This window comes from Neophocaena asiaeorientalis, unplaced genomic scaffold (assembly GCF_003031525.2).
Source record: "Neophocaena asiaeorientalis asiaeorientalis breed wild unplaced genomic scaffold, Neophocaena_asiaeorientalis_V1.1 scaffold698, whole genome shotgun sequence".
Classification (NCBI taxonomy): domain Eukaryota; kingdom Metazoa; phylum Chordata; class Mammalia; order Artiodactyla; family Phocoenidae; genus Neophocaena; species Neophocaena asiaeorientalis.
The window spans coordinates 1,131,232-1,148,014 of NW_020171993.1; the positions used below are offsets into that span (position 1 = coordinate 1,131,232).

Genomic DNA, 16,783 nt, shown 5'->3' on the forward strand with positions numbered 1-16,783 from the left:
TACTTTTTGCTTTTCATTTCTTTAAAGAAAAAAATTGCTATGGAAAACAGACATGAATGCATATGCTTTGAACCAGTGGAAGAGCAACACCCATATCACCTAGGAAACTTGAGAAATGCAGACTCTCAGACCCCACCCCAGAACTACTAAAAAGGGTTTGTATTCTAACTTGATATCCAGTGACTTATATGCAAAAGAAGGTTTAAGAAGTGCTAATGTAGAGGAATGTTCTTTATCTACCCAACTATAGAATAATCCTTGTGGAAAGTTAGAAACTTTAATAGGGAAATATCATCCAAAGGGTTCAACCATGAATGTAACAACAACTTTCAGAAATGATCCATTTAATAAGGAAATAAAAATTCGGAGACATGTCACATTGCTGATGTATAGTAATGAAGTTTGAGAATGGGAAAAAAGAACATAAATTTAAATTCCAAATATTATATAAATACTCATGAACTGCTTGAATTAATTACACATGATCTTCCATTGTTTCCAACCTAAGGTATTTTCTTTAGCAAAACATGTAGAACTGATAACCTTTCACTGAACTCTAGAAACATAAAGATTACCTTAGTAGACAATTATTTAATGACGATGTAGAGTCGTTTTTAAAAGAATTGTATCAAGAAACTGAGATGAATTCTAGTTTGATACACTCTGGAAACCTTTCCCAAGGGAGTTCAACCAGTACTGCAAATTGTTGCTTTTTTCCAGGTACAATATTTTTGAGCAAATCAGTATCAATGACGGAAGAAAGGAAAGGCAATAAAGAATTAGAACCATAACCTCCACTTTCAGCAAACTGCAAAGACAGGGGCTGTGATTCAGAGGAAGCCAGTGGAGAGAAGGAGCATGGCGCCAGTAGCTGATGTTAAGAAATCCAGAGGTTCATTTTAGCAATTGAGCAACACAAGGCAAATTAAAGGAAGCTGCCCTTCTAACCTTGAGCACACTATATACAGCTCTCAGGCTGTGATCTCCTGATTTTGCTTCTCCTTCAAGGATCTCCTTGACATTGATATTAACCTGATTTGCCCTGTAAAAGAACGTCACAGCTAGAGAGGTTGGGGAGGAGAAATTGTTCTGTACTTGCACTTGTCTCCCTACCTCCTCCTATGCCCCAGGTGAAGCTAAGGCCAGCGACACTTCCCTTCTGCGGCACTGGTTTTCCATCATGCTTCCAAATATAAAATACACTGCAAAGCAGAATGTACTCTCCTTCTGCTCTAAAATCTAGGTCAGTAGACATTCTCTTCCCCTGTGCATCTTCTTAGCTGCAAACACCTTTGGAGATACACGTCTGATAACCATCACACAGTTTGGAAAAGAGAAATTCAGGTGCTACTCCCAGTAAAGAATTCATACATTAAAAACAAAACCCAAACATCTCCGAGTTCCTCCCTTATCAATGAACTGCTTGGACAAAAGAACTGTGCATCATTCACCTATGTATCCCCAACCCTGGCACAGTGCCCGGCTCATAGCAGTTGCTCAATAAACAGTGGGGAATGGCACTTATTTCCAAGTCCTCTAGCACTGAGTTTATTAAATCTTGGGATGTACACTGAAATCTGATCATGTGTTTGAACTTAACCACATGTACACAGGCTCACAATTTAGTTTTTCTTCCAACTTAATTTCTATTTTTTCTTTTCTCCTCTACCCAAGAAGTTCCATTTCAGGGATATTTCACAGTAGTACCACATTTCAAATAATACATATGCTGAATAGAATCTAGTCTTATGCATCATTGGTGAATGTAAGAAAACATCAATACATTGTGCAAATTTGGATTTGGGATCTACAGCAGACACAGGAAAGAACAATTGAGTACAGCAAGCAACCACCCACCCCCGACAGGAAACAACTTTTGCTTTCACTTACTAATTCTTTTCCTTATTTCCCTATCCCCTCCTGTTTTCTTCCTTTTACCCTCATTTTTCCTCTCTGTTTCATTTTCTTATTCTTTATCAGGTCTTTAGGCTGTCTGGGCACCCAGAAGATTGATCAACATTACCAAAGGCACTCAGATTTCCTATTCTATCTTTCTTACATTAAGCATGGCTCTTGTCACCAAAGAAAGGATGTCAAGGTTCTAAAAAAGTTGTCACTGTTCTCTTACCTTTGCATCTCCCATAATAGATCATGCAGGATGGAGTCAGCAGAGCAGGTCTGAATAGGGTCTCCCTGTATATCAGGTTGCCATGGTAAAATGACAGTAATCTTATTGGTTAACTCAGACAAGTTAACACAGTTTAAATACAAATTAGTATTTTTTTAATAAGTCAAGATGACATTAGTCAACTCCTTGTCTATGAATTGTTTATTGGAAAAGAAATTAAATGTTCTAAAAGATATTTTCTAAATAACCTGTTTTGAAATCAACACATATTTCTTAAAAAAAAAAAGCATATTCACAAATACCACTGGTTTCTAAGACAGTTCCTTCTCTACATATGAATGTAAGATTCAGAGAGTTCAGTTAATGATGTCACCAAATAAAACAGACTTTATGTCTGTTATGGGTTCATTGTCCAAGAGTTCCTGCTTTAACATTTCTGACATACAGTAAATATTACAATTTTACACTTTCTTGGAAACTTTTTCTCTCCCTCTCTTTTCTCTCCCAAAGTATACACATTTCTGTCCTCAAACAATTTCAATATGTGGTATATTTGTAAGTCATACCTATTAGCACTGGCATGTTTTCTTGTAGACACTGTCCTAAACCAGCCAAACGTTCCTTTTGGTAAAAAGTTTTAAGCTATTAGAGAGCTAACTCTATCTTTCAAAGTACATAATAATTATCCTCTCAAATTTGGAGTATATTCAATTAATATTCCCATTGTTTAAGAAATCTACATTTTAATAAACATATTCTGAGGAATAAGGTGTGATATAAGCAGTGAAATAAAGTTTTTGAACTTAGGTGACAAATTTTGCCCTTAAATTATTTTTAAAATATTTATATTTGTAGGACAAAGCTATCTCACCATTCACACTAAATTGCCTTAAAAACTAGCCTCGACTTCCCTGGTGGCGCAGTGGTTAAGAATCCGCCTGCCAATACAGGGGATACGGGTTTGAGCCCTGGTCCGGGAAGATCCCACATGCCGTGGAGCAACTAAGCCCGTGCGCCACAACTACTGAGCCTGCGCTCTACGGCCTGCGAGCCACAACTACCGAAGCCCACGTGCCTAGAACCCGTGCTCCGCAACAAGAGAAGCCACTACAATGAGAAGCCTGCGCACCGCAACGAAGAATAGTCCCCGCTCCCCGCAACTAGAGAAAGCCCGCGTGCACCAACAAAGACTCAACGCAGCCAAAAATAAAAATAAATAAATGTATATTAAAAAAAATTACCCTCAATTATAATTTTCCAATTTGTTCTAAAGCAATTTTTCCTAATTCTGATTGAGCAATTAAATAGAAACCCAATACTTTTATCAATTATATATCTATGTGGTCTTTAACAATGCATGCTAATTAGGGCACCAATATTCTTTATACCGAAAGCAGCCATGTTAATCACCCCGATGATTCATTAGAGGGAGCAAGTAGTGAATCAAAACTAAAAACAAAATTCTCTTTAAGAGATAAAGACCTTCTTGTTTACAAGATGGCATCCAATGAGGGAAGATACAATGTTGACAAGTCACCATATTTAGATTTGCAAAAATATATGATCACTGAAGGCCCAAGCCGTGCCCTTGACTATCATTATTATGTATGTATAGAGTGCTTTGAAAGCACATTAGTAAGCAAATCATTCCAAATCCCTTTAACACTGTTCTTCTATGCCCTGCACAATCCTTATTTTAGATTCTTATCTTCATTATCATAGCCTCTCTAACACTCATCTTCGGGTCTTTGGTATTTTCTTGAATATAGCTTTGGCACCTAGTTTTCCAATCTGTTTTATCAGTTAATGACAATTCTTTAAATGATGTTTGCGCCATGGAACGTACGTCTGGACATTGAAATCAGACATCTCACTCAAACCTCAGAGAACATCACGAACCATTTCAAACAATTTCAGGAATCTATGAAACTTGTTAAATAATTACCTTTCAAATTGCAAAATATAGGAACTTATCTAAACTTCACCACCAAAGGCATTCTGAAACATTTTGTCAAATAGTGAATGGTCGACTGTTATACAAAAATCAGTGCAAAGTTTCATCCAGACAGCCTTAAATGAACTCTTAGATGAAGAAATAACATCATGTAGAATTTTTGTTGTTCTCACCAGTTTTTGCAGGTAAGATTTTTTAAATTACCTGCCTATTAAAATCAAATATTACCTGCCTACCCTTTTCCTGAGCTTCACAGCCTATAAAAATGACATCATAAATAAATTTAAACTCAACTAAAAGCCCACCACAAATTTTAACTGACCCCTAGAACTTAGACAAAAGCCCATCTGCAAGGCTATTTTATTAAATTTCACTTTGAAAGAGAAAACTCTATGAAGTCAAAACAATAATAATGTAAAATGGATCGATGTGGAGCGTTCTGGTTGTTACATTCAGCAGTTAAATTGCAGTAGGTTTGCCACATCTTGAATTGCCACTAATGGTAAAAGGAGAATGGTGTCAATTATTTGGCACAATGCTTGACAAGCCAAAGCATTTCAGAAAGGATCTACCCTTCCTCTCATCATTTACAGAAAATTTAATTCGTTCCACCTTTAATCCTCGGGGACAAGACATTATTTGTTTAATCTGAATCTGTTACGTTTTGTTACTTTCCATTAAGAGTAGTAGAATTTGGAAATAGGGGGCTTGAAATGTTTTAATCTGTGTAAGAACTTAATATAGGTCCCTTCCTATACACCTTACCTTAAAAAAAAAAAAAACTTTGCTTCTAAAGCACTTATTCTCCGCTTTATAATATGTGGACATATTTTCAATTTGGCTGGCTGATAGTAAGGACTGCTGAATAATAACCAGGGTTCTCTCCAATCAGTTCAGCATGCATCTCATCTTTGATCTCAAGGGCACCGATAATTAGTGCCTTATGTTAACATCTTCACTATAAACAGTTCAGGCATTTAGAAACAAGGTATCAATGGACTTTAACAGTTACTTTAATTCATTTTATAAATAAGCAACTGAGAATTTTGCTCCAAGTGGCTGCTAGTGTAGCCCATTCCATAAATGGCATTCTCCGAAGCATAAGGCACAATATGATATGAATGCAGCTCTTCATAATAGAGAGACTGAGAACAGCATTCCTGTACCATAAACTTCAGCCGTTTTCTTGTATCAGAATAAGCAGTCTTATAACAGGGAGCTTCTTTAAAGTATTCATAGCTCTCTTTCTCCGTCTCTAGATGGATCTTCCTCAGCAAATTGTTAATTAACACAGACCTTCTTAAGTAGGTTTCTGGGTCTTCAAGAAATCTGAGCTTCTCTAGAGAAAGTTTGAGAATGCAAGTCCTGTCCTCAGGCAGTATCAGGTGCTGGAAAGCAAATACATCATTCAATCTACATTTTAGAAAAATGAGAACAAGAGCCTTTGTTATCGACAAGACTCATAAAATTTTTTTTAAAAAATAATAAATAAACCCTTACTTTTGGAAAATACCCATGGTAATCTTGATGTAAATCTTCTTCTTCTGCATATTTTCTCTTAAAGTAGGCTACTTTCGACGTTGTTAACGTATGTGTTAATACTTTTGCTGGATAAGCTATAGAAAATAAAATAATTGGAGAAAAATTAGATATTACTGTAGCAAAAGAGTATTTTATAACATAAGTTCTACTTGTGAAAAGAAACTGGTGACCCCAGAAATTAATATTCTCTCTTCATTTCCCGAGCAACGCAGTGAAGCAGTCAGTGGCAATTGTCCTGTGGCTGAGAAGCCTGTTTGCAGGCACATGCCACTATTCAGACCCAAATTAGATGCTCTAGGTTGGAGAATTATATTTATTTCCTTATGCAGCCCCTCTGAAATAAAGTACATACTTACCAATCCTCTGTTTGATTTCATGCCATTTAGTGTCAAAACATACCCACATTTGAAGTCGATGCACAAAAATGCAATGGAAAGAGATGTTACCTTTCATCATTCTTTTAGTAAAACTGCCTCATTTACAGAAGGAATTTAATGTTGCTAGGTTAACCAAATTTGTGTAAAATGGTTGGTGACCCCATTACACTTTAAAGAAATAACTGCATGTCTATAGACAAACCCTATGATATGGTCATGGTATAACCATCCTCATAACACCTGGCTTAACAGAGGTAAACCATAAGTAAATAAAAGTTTAAATAGCACACTGACTTGAAAACTTGACCTTGGTATGATTTCTGAAAGTGAAAATTTTGTTCTCTCCTTTAACATACTATTGTTGAGAATTCTGACTTGTTTAAAAAAGGACAGTGTTCTGAAGGCAGATTTTCAGAAAGAGATGGTTTGGTTTAAAGGGAGTTTTTAGTATGTACGCTAGGTGGTGCTGATATCACGGAAAAGAGGCAAGTACAGCCTTGAAAGCTGAAGATACATAAGGAGCTTCCTAGTGAAAGCCTTGAATGAATTTAGAATACTACAAATTGTGTCCTGTTCAGTACTCATTCAACCTCAGTGGACCAGATCAGAGAAAAAGTTTACACGTAAGCATCAACAATTTTACCCTTAAACACACGCCTGAATATTTTTAAGTGTTGACACCATTTGATTCACAAAATGAGTAGTTTATTAATGTGTTGGTTAAATAAGTTCATAGTCAAGACATTTGATGTTTTCCTCTAACATCTTAAATGTTTTAAATATTAAAAATGTGCTCTTTAAGAACATGCCTCTTCTAAGTTTTTCCTCCATTTGGTGGCATCTGTATAACATTTCCTGCAGCTTTTTGTAGCTGGGTGGTTTTCCTTAACAAGTAGGAAAAGCTACAAAAAATCACACCTAAAGCTTTCCAATTTTTCACTGGCACCACTGTGGATTATAAACCCAAGAGAGCCTTAAATTAGAGTTGGCATGTTTTGTAAGGGAAATAAGAATGTTAAACCACTGGTGTGTCTGACCTAAAAAGAGACAAATGTGTAATAATCATTCACAATTGGAACAAAGTCGGTATACAATTTCTGAATTCAGTAAGCATATTTCAGTTTATATGGAGTTTTCACAGATTTCAGAAGTTAGAAAAAAGGAAAACAAAATTGTTTATAATGAAAACAAAGGAAGCATCACTGAACCCAGTTTTCTCAGGGGTTGTTTTTTAGTAAATATTTTCTTAGGTGTATTTTTAAAGGAGTGAATCAAATAATTAGGTGACGCTTTGGGTTGTTCTATGATGACAATTAATTATTGTTACTGATTTCTTTTTAAACTGCTTAACTAGTTGATGCCACCATGGTTCTCAAAAGTTAGTGAACATTAGAATCATCATCTCTCCAGAATCATCTCTCCTAAAAACACAAACTGCTATTTGTCCCACCCCCAGAGGTTTTAATTCAGTAGATCTGGGCTAGGAGCAGAGAATTTCTATTTCTCACAAATTTCCACGTGATGCTGATAAGGCAGGTCTGAGAGTCTCTATGTCATAGCATTAGGCAAATGTAGTAGAAGCACTACAAAAGCAATTTGAAAAACAGAACACTCAGCCAATCAACTGATTGCTTAATCATGAGAATGCCAAGCAATCGGCTTGATGGATTTTTGTCATTGTTGTCATTGTTACTGTGACATTGGCTACATTGGCTTAGATGTTTTAGCTTTATGAGCAAAGACAGACTCCACTTTAACTAACAGTGAAGAAAGAATCAAGTCACTTTTCAACATAAATTCCTGGGTTCACATTAAGAAGTATCAACGACTGACGGTTATCAGCATTATAGCTGGACAGGTCACTGTTTGTTTTTTTTTTTTTTAACAAGGCTCAGTGAATTACTGTAGTACAGGAAAGTATGAGGAAAGATTTGGAAATAGATATGTGTATATATATTCATATATATATTTGGAGGTGTATAGATATATTCATTTTATTTTATAAAGTAACACAATGTCTACAACATTTATGACCAATTAAAAACTTTTTAACGAATGACACAAGGGAGGGCAGGTGGCAGCTTGGAGAACCAAATATCAAATAAAGCAAGTGATGACCTAGTAGAAGATTTTTTATTTAACATCAAGACCAAAAAATTATAGCAATGGCTCCGAGGTTCATAAAGATTCTGTCTGCTGTATTCAGGCAGTTATCCTAAGATAGAGAATGTATTAGACCCTGGAAACACAGTAATTTCTCAGGGGTCTAGATTTGTGTCTCAGCTCCATGGGCAACACGCTTAGCCACTTAGTTTATTGTTCTTAAGAAACACCCCCATGGGTTGTTGAAATGCTGAAAAGTTTTCACAGCTGCTATCTGTTTGACAATTACTTCCTTGCATGCTGTTTAGCCATTTGCAATGTTTTCAGCATCAAATTTTGGAGGATGCTTTTAGCCACTTTGAGGCTAAAATATATGGCAAACGTAAGTTCCTACACCTATTTTCCCGGCTGCATGAGAACTCAAAAAATTCAAAGCTGGAAACTATTTATTGATCACATGGTTCAGCCTACAAGATTTACAGATGAGGAAACTGAGGCCCAGAAAGGTTCAATGATTTCCAATTTGGTTTGTGGCTAAGAGTTTGGGTTTTGAAGTCAGATGCAAGTGGCCCAGCTCTACCACTTCTTAGCTGTGTGACTTTGAGAAAATTACATAAACTCTTTACATATTTCATTTGTAAAGTGGGGATAGAAATAATACTGTCTCAAAGGATCACTGACATAATTCGTGGAAAGTGACTGGCATTATGCCCAGCATATAGTAAGCACTCAATCAAATCCTAGCTCTTATTAGTGTCAATAAGCACAGATCTATCCCAGAAGCAAATCCCAACCTGGCCTCCTAGCTCTGGCCCTAAGATTCTTTCCACCGCTCTGCCTCCCACAGATATTCAATTATAATTAGAGAGTTAAAAGACTGCAAAAGAATATTTCAAATGGTCAAGTTGAAAATAGCACAAGTACTATAAAAGCTCCAGAAAAATGTTTCTGGATATATTGTCATTGGTCATACATTTGGAGTGAAGGAAATGCAACTGTTTTAAAAATATCCAGATAGTCATTTAGAGAATTAATTAAAGTTAGTCTGAAGTTCCAAATGTTTGCCTGTATGATCCAATAAACATATGTAAATCTATTTATATAATTCTCCCATAATGAAAAAGCCCAACTCAACCCAGCCTGTTATTCAAATAAAGCTGATGAAATAGACAAGGAAAAGTAAAATGATCTTATGTCTTCATAGCCCATGTCCTGAGCTCTGAGAACAGTATATAAATTATAAAACGAATGAGGTTGAACCTAAATTTATCTCTAAAAGTAAAATAGCTAATGCTGGCTTGAATATTCAAATTGATTTTAATGTTCTAACCTCTGGGCACATAAAATATCTGTGCCAGCCTCAACGCTTCAATGTATTTCCTAGTCTAAAACTTCAATACAGCAAGTTAAGAGTCACAGAACACAATGGCCATCCCTGTCATTAGAGTTCTGACAGTACAATGGATACATATTTCTTTAAATAAACATTTCAAATGTAATTACAAATGATTGCTCAAATGCTCTCCCTTATTCTTCTGCTTCTGCCTCCAGACAACTGAAATCCTATTATTGTACAAAAGTGATTTCATTTGGTGCACGGCCCACAGGCAGTACATTAAAGAAAGATCATCAGCAAATTAATTTACAAACACTTTGAGAGTACAGACGATCATAAAAGAACGACTCCTGTCATAGCAAACAATTCTTTATCCAAGACCGTGAAAAGCCTGAGAGATGGTAAGGAAGCAATGAGTATAATGTATCTTAATTTTGGTAAGGTTTTCATTTTCTGCCTCACAACACTTTAATCAACACACTGCCAAAACAGAGTTCAGACCATCCTATTGGCCATGGGCATCTGTAGCCAAAGACAAAGGAAGAGTTTGATCAATGGGGAAAATAAGGTGCTTCTAGTCTCAGATCAACAACTGACCCGTGATGTGGACAAACCACGTGCCTCAGCTTCCAGTCTCTCAGTGATTTCTCTTTGTATAGTGTTAGCCTGGCATGAGCCTTTAAAAGCACATATCCCTACCTATCTAAATAATGCTTTGCTGGTGGCAAAGCTACCAAAATCCTTCCTTAAGGGCCATGGGCACTTTTGTTTCAAGAGCTGCTCTACCTGTCACTGTTAGTTACATTCTGCAGTCTCACTGCATGGCTTCAAACACTTCAGCACGACCTGCTGGGGCTATCCTACAGCACTGGTTCCAATCCCAGTTCCTCATTTTATTTTCTTAGTGATGTTGGACAAAGCCTTTAATCTCAAAGAGCCTGAGTTTCCTCATCGATTAAGTGAGGCCAAATATCAAACTCATTGAGTTATGTGTGGATTAAATGAGATGTTTAAAAAGCACGGACTTCGTGCCTGTCATATATCCACATATTTTCTGCTCACTAAATATTAGGTATTATTACTGTAGTGGCCTCATTTTTGAAGTCACATATATATGTATATAAGTATGCTACTCAGAAGCACTGTGTTGTGTGGAGGACATCTGTCCTCTCTTCTTAAGCGGAGGGTGCATGAAACATCCATGAGTGTATGCAGGAAGGCAGGCAGGTGCAACATTCAAAGCTATAATGCTGCACCTTCTATAGACCTTTAGCTTTGTTGATGTTTAGCAATATGCCATCAGTCTTCTCCCTCATAACCTCTCGTCTGGCACCCTTCTGGATAATATGCTCTAGAGGAGCAGAACTCAGTGCCAGTTTTTAGCTCTGAATCAATGAAGCAATCTGTCCCTTCAGATTTATCATCCGCCCTAAGCACATGATTGCCTCTACTGGCAGTTTAGAATTACCGACAAGTTGCAGCTCCTGGAAAACCTTCTTAGGAACTTCCAGGGGTACTGACAGCCAGAGAGTTAGAAATGTTTTTCAAGAAACCAGGAGCATTGAGGATAGCCCCAAGCACAGATGTGGAATATTAAATAAAAGACCACTAGTTCCACACACCTACCTTGTTCCATTGGTGATGGTCTCTGAACCAAAGACAACATCATTAAATGGGATATGACCAGCCACGTAATCATGAAGTTGCCTTAGATGCTGCACTGAAGCTTACCTAACTTCTACCATGAGCTGGCCCTATTAATGAGACAGACCAAGTGCAACAGGTTCCTCGGGGAAACTCTGTGATTTACCACCCCTCAGAAGTGCATCCCTTGTTTTGGAGGCTGAGGCTCCCTTTCACTCTACCTTTTACCTTGGAAAGTGGAAATGTATCAGAAAGAAAACTGGCAAAGCAATAACACTGACAGATGGAGGTTCCAAGAAATATCTTATGTCTAGGGAGATGCTCTAACTTCCTTAGGTACCCCAGTCTGTGGCTCAGAGAGAAGGGTTTTTAACCCCTGACATGTGCACGGCAGTGGTGTTTTGAAAAGTACCCCATCTGTATCACCCTCACTGTCTTCCACTTGGATACTAACATCAAGTTTGGGTATATCACCAAAAACACTTAGCTAGATATCCCAGAAGGGTTGAGGAAAAACATAAAACGGAACTAACCATTAACTTCACTCACTAATAATACACAGTCGTCCCTCAGTATCAGGGCATTGGTTCCAGGGCCCCCACGGATACCCAAATCTGCAGATGCTCAAGTCCCTTATGTAAACTGGTGTAGTACAGTCGACTCTCCATATCCGTGGGTTCCACATCCGTGAAAATCGAGGACCGACTGTATGAGAATTTGCTCTGGAGTTGGCTAATTCTCTGCCCTCACTCATATGGTGCCTGCTTTGTGTCGCCACCTGGAGTTGCTCTAGTGATGAAATGTCCTTCATTCACAGGGCACCTTTATTCTAAAGAGTGATAGGTGCTTCATTAAATTATTGTATTGTGTTCAACTCAAGCATGCCACTTAGTAGATGGGCTTATCCCCCATGTTAGACATGGAGAAACTGAGCCATAAAGTAGTACAACAGGTAGCACATGGAGACAGAATTGAGACTCCAGGCTCCTGAGTCCTGGTTCTCTCTGCAACATCCCCAATTTTTCTTGATGTATTACCACACACCCCCTTTTAATAAGCATTTAAAAAATAACACAAACTCTGCTACACCCCTGCGGAGGGGGTTTCCCAGCTTCACACCTCTCCCTCCACCCCTTTTGATCATCACTGATATTTAGAAGACTCTTGTATCTCTACCTCCCAAGAAGATTTTTGTGTTGCATTTTACTTTCTATAATTTATAACATGAGAAAAGGTTTAAATTTTTTCTAAATATACTTATATTACAATACTGAACATAACACTAGCAAACCCTTAGTACTTTTTAATATCCTCCTACCACCCCACTGAGAATTATTGCAGCAAACTAGATGACTCTGTTTTTAGCCTGTTAAATTTAATCAGGAAAAATTAAAAAATAATTGGTTAGGTTAAAAGGGGGAAACATTAAAGCAACGTACCAAGACTATTTAGACAGACCTTATTAAAAATAAGATGGAGGGTGGGGAGGGTTGACAAGGATTACTTCCTCCCAATATCTAAAGGTGTACTTCTTCCTCGGTTTTAGTACTACACAGTTATAGTCAATTTGCCACCCTGCTTCTGAAATCGCTATTTTATTTCAGCTTTTTCTGGGTTTCTGAAACATATTGCTTTTACAGATACAACAATCTGAACTGGTTGCGCCTTGGCTTTAGAGCTATTGTTGGGATGTTGGTGTTTTGACAGCTAAAGCCAGCTGGCATGAGTTCGCAGTGGACAGCCCAGATGTAGAGGTAAGGGCCCCAGCATCTTAATCAAACCTTTCAACATTTCTCCATGTTTCAAAGCGTCTTCTAAATCCCATGAAAGTAACGTGACATAAAACTGAACATGGAATGTTCATAAACACCTAAAAGCTTCCAGATAGAGTATTTGATGAAAAACTGAAATTAGACTTGATTTCAGTTTTAACTTGCTTAAACTCAGCCTTATCTAAGTCTTACAGACCTAAGTACACCCCTTTTTATAATCCATGGTATGTACAAGTACAGCTGGTGTTCCCATTGATAAGAGTGACTAGATCCTTCATTACAGATTGGTGGAATATTTTTCATGCTCTAACTTAGGATCTACCGATGTCTCTAGGATTAAATGTTTACACTATAGTGATTTATGTGATTTATTTTTATGTATTTAAACTAAGGACCATGATAATATTTTCTGATGAATGACTTTAAACAGATATGGACATTAAAATCGCACAGTAAATATTCTGCACATTATACATTCATGATAGAATCAAAATTAAGATTTAAGAGCCCCTTTTACTTGACCTTTTGATTGTGACAGTGATCTCAATGAAAGGGCAGACTCATTCACATAACTTAAAGGGCACTGAATGATTTTAAACTTCTATGCATATTACACAGAGATAGGATGTGTATAAATTACTAATGCACAAGATTAATGCATATACATGAGCAAATACTTGTGGCTGCTTTATTCAAACTTTCCTCAGATTGATAGCATGACTAGAAATTTATATGCATCTCATGACAGATGACAGTAAATCCTACTGGTCTCTTTGGATTTGTTTCTCACCATAAAATGTAGTAATTATAATGGAGGAAGGGAAAAGGGTGGGTGGTGCTAAAGGCTAATGAAACCAACATTTTTGATGGCTCAAACAATCATCTTTAATGCTTAAATTTATTAAACTACAGATATTTTACTAAGTGACTACATAGACCAGTACTTTTAAAATCTCATGATATCCATAAAAACTATACAACCAGAACAGAGTAAATTTTCAAATAGGTTTCTGAATAAAATTGTTCAATTATTTATTTTTACAAAGGGAAGAAAGGAAAGGGAAGAAATGTGGCATGGTATACTTTCATGAATTTGATTGTAATTTGCTAGGTTGGCTACCTCTAGGAACTGCATATGGATAGCTCAGTACATGTGAAAGTTATACAATGCTGGAGGGCTGAACCCTCATTAAAATTTTTATACATAAAAAATAGGACTGTATTATATTCTGAAAATGGAGTTTAAAATGCTTACCACTCATGGGTTTCTATCACCATGATCTTAATGCAAATTAAATTTTAAAAATCACTACAATCTCTTTTTGCAGAGAGAGCTCTCTTCATTGCCTTCATTTCGGACAGGCACCAATGTGCTCACAGGGTTTCCGCTTGGTATGTTCCCCAAGCCAAGCTACCTAATTTGACCTCACCCTATTCACATGGGTCTTAGAGAGGAAAATCTGCCAGCCCACAAATGTCCTTTCTACAGAGAACCTCTATTGACTTCTACCCAGCAACCACCTATATAAACAATCCCTTATATTGATCTTGTAAGTTATGGTAATGCTACATTAGCATTTATTTCCCTGGATACATATTTAAACGGTAATTTCTTTTAAGCTAGTGATTACCTGGTAATGCTGAATCAATCTGAAAAGTGTATCTCTAGGACAGCTTCAGAAAATCTGGTGAGAGTTCCCCTTTGCACAGCGAGCATTTCTCAAAGCCTCGGGCTCATGAATGGCTACCTGAGATTTTGAAACAAGGAGCAAGACACAAATAACATTGGAAGAGTCAGAACTGCACTGACTTGAACTAGTTACCAAGTCAGGAGAAGGCATGCAGTAGGAGGACACTAAGATGTTTGAGGTGGAGTTGATCTGAACCAGAGAGATAAACCTTCAAACATACACAATTACTTCAATGTTCTCCAGATTTAACTGTGAACATGAGGAATCTTAACTACCCTAAGAAATGTGAAAATAAGTGAATCACAGATCTCACCAACTATTCACTAGGAGATTATTTGGGGGACATTATCAGTACGCTGATTTTTTTTTTTTTTTAAATCAGAGTCAGATATACTTGTTTTTAAATGCCAGATTTTGTATAATTTCAAGAAATATTCTCTCTAAAGTAACAATTCAGCAGTTAACTCAAAACAGACTAACTCAATCGTTCACTGGGATACACACTATTTCTCACAAGATTTGAAATAGCCAAATAGTACTTTTTCTTTGAAGACAGTTTTTCTTTAAAGGGCCATATTTAACTGCACCTTTTTTTTTTTTAACATGGATGTATGCTTACAGATCTCATCATCTTCTATATTTAGAGAGATGAGCTTTCCAAAGGAAGATAGGCAGCCAATGAGGAGGATCCCATCAAAAGAGAGGTGAGTTACTATGGTTACTTTTCAGGAGATTGAGTAACAGTGAACTGGCTGCTCCCGGCCAAATGGACCCTTTCCAGAGCAGGACCTAAAAAGAATGTTGCTCTCCGTACGTGTTGATTCAATTAGTCGAGACTACACTATCCTTTTCGCCTTAACCATAGGTTTTCTATGGGAGCTCACTGCTTCCAGCCCTCCTAGCTGCACACAGTCAGCGAAGTCAAAGGGAAAACAGGGAGGACTGAAAACTTCCGAGCCCAAACCTAACAGCGACGGGCAGGAGAATCTGCAAGAACAACCCCAAGATTAAAAAAAAAAAAAAAAAAAAAATCAAATCATGTTCTTTGGGACCACCAGCTAGCCACTTTTCAATGGCTGGGGGCGGGGTAGGATCCCAGAATACGTCCCTATCCACACCCTCAATGAAAGAGTCTTTTCTGAGTCTCAGAGGAGGGCACCTGGCTGGATGAGTCCAGACGTACCTTGCGATCTGGGTCCACTCACCAGGAGACAGGTGCACGCACCTGTTTCATAAAGGCGCGGGATCCGGTGCTCCCTCCCGTTTTGCGGCGCTGTCCCTCTTCAGACGGGCGCTGACAGCGACAGCGACGGCGGCGGCGGCGCGACAGTGGCAGCAGAGGCAACTGCAGCTCGGCGGGCTGCCCTGGCTCCTGCAGGTCCGTCCCTCCAGTCTCTGAAGCTCCTCTCGCTCAGGGTTCGCGACGCGAGGCGGGCGCGCAGCTGTTCTCAGCTCGCATTGGACCAGAGGGAGCAGATGTTACCGGTTGCTAGGAGCGTTGCTAGGAGGCGATGACTCCCCTCCACAGCTAGAGAGCAACTTTCCTGCGGTTCGGGTGCGCTGGCGGCGGCTGCTGGGTGGAAGGTTTGGGAGCAGGAACCAGGAGGGAGGCGAACAAATAACCCCAAACAGGGGCTCCTGTGCTCGCCTGAGTTGGGTCCTGGAGAGCGGCCTGGGGAGCTGCGGTTGGCTGAGCGCGCGGGGCTTCAGGCCCTGCTCCGCCGGCTTGGGCAGGTGACGGGGGCCGCGCCTCCCACGGCAGGGTCACTCGCTGTAGACCCTAGCTGGGTGTCCCGTGGAAGGATCGGGCTTGGGGACGCGAGTGGGTTGGCACTTCCAGCGGCTGTGAAGCAGGACTCGGTCAGTGCCTTGAGACCAACTGGGATGGCCTTGGGGTAGGTCCCCAGCAAGGGGAGAGAGAGAGGAGTGTGTGACATGAGGTGAGGCACGTGGGGTGAGTAGGGGATCTTCCACCCTCTGGGACTCTTCTCCCCAATGTTCCTGTTTGTGTATGCAGGTTTGAACAGTTGATAGATTTTGAAGAGGGTAAAAATAACTAATACATGAAAATCAGTCCAGAGTCTAATTCCTTTTGGCAGTGTCCGTGGCTGCCTGCTGGTGCCAAAGGTTTCAGAAAAAAATGATCCTGTGGTCTAAAATACTTTATGCAGTTAGAAGGACTTCACTTTGATTCAGTGGCTAATTAAAACCTCAGGCTAATAGGAAAACTTCTTTA

The 16,783-nt window shown here is 38.6% G+C and overlaps 1 long non-coding RNA gene across 1 annotated transcript; it reads right to left on the reverse strand.

Annotated features, from left to right (window-relative positions):
* Nucleotides 1-2,311: 2,311 nt before the first annotated feature.
* Nucleotides 2,312-16,007, reverse strand: LOC112401762 (uncharacterized). Its single transcript, XR_003003624.1, has 5 exons — nucleotides 15,731-16,007; nucleotides 14,488-14,604; nucleotides 5,583-5,698; nucleotides 3,370-5,470; nucleotides 2,312-3,029 (listed from the first exon to the last, which is right to left on the reverse strand). It is a non-coding gene; the product is annotated as an uncharacterized LOC112401762 (long non-coding RNA).
* Nucleotides 16,008-16,783: the final 776 nt, after the last annotated feature.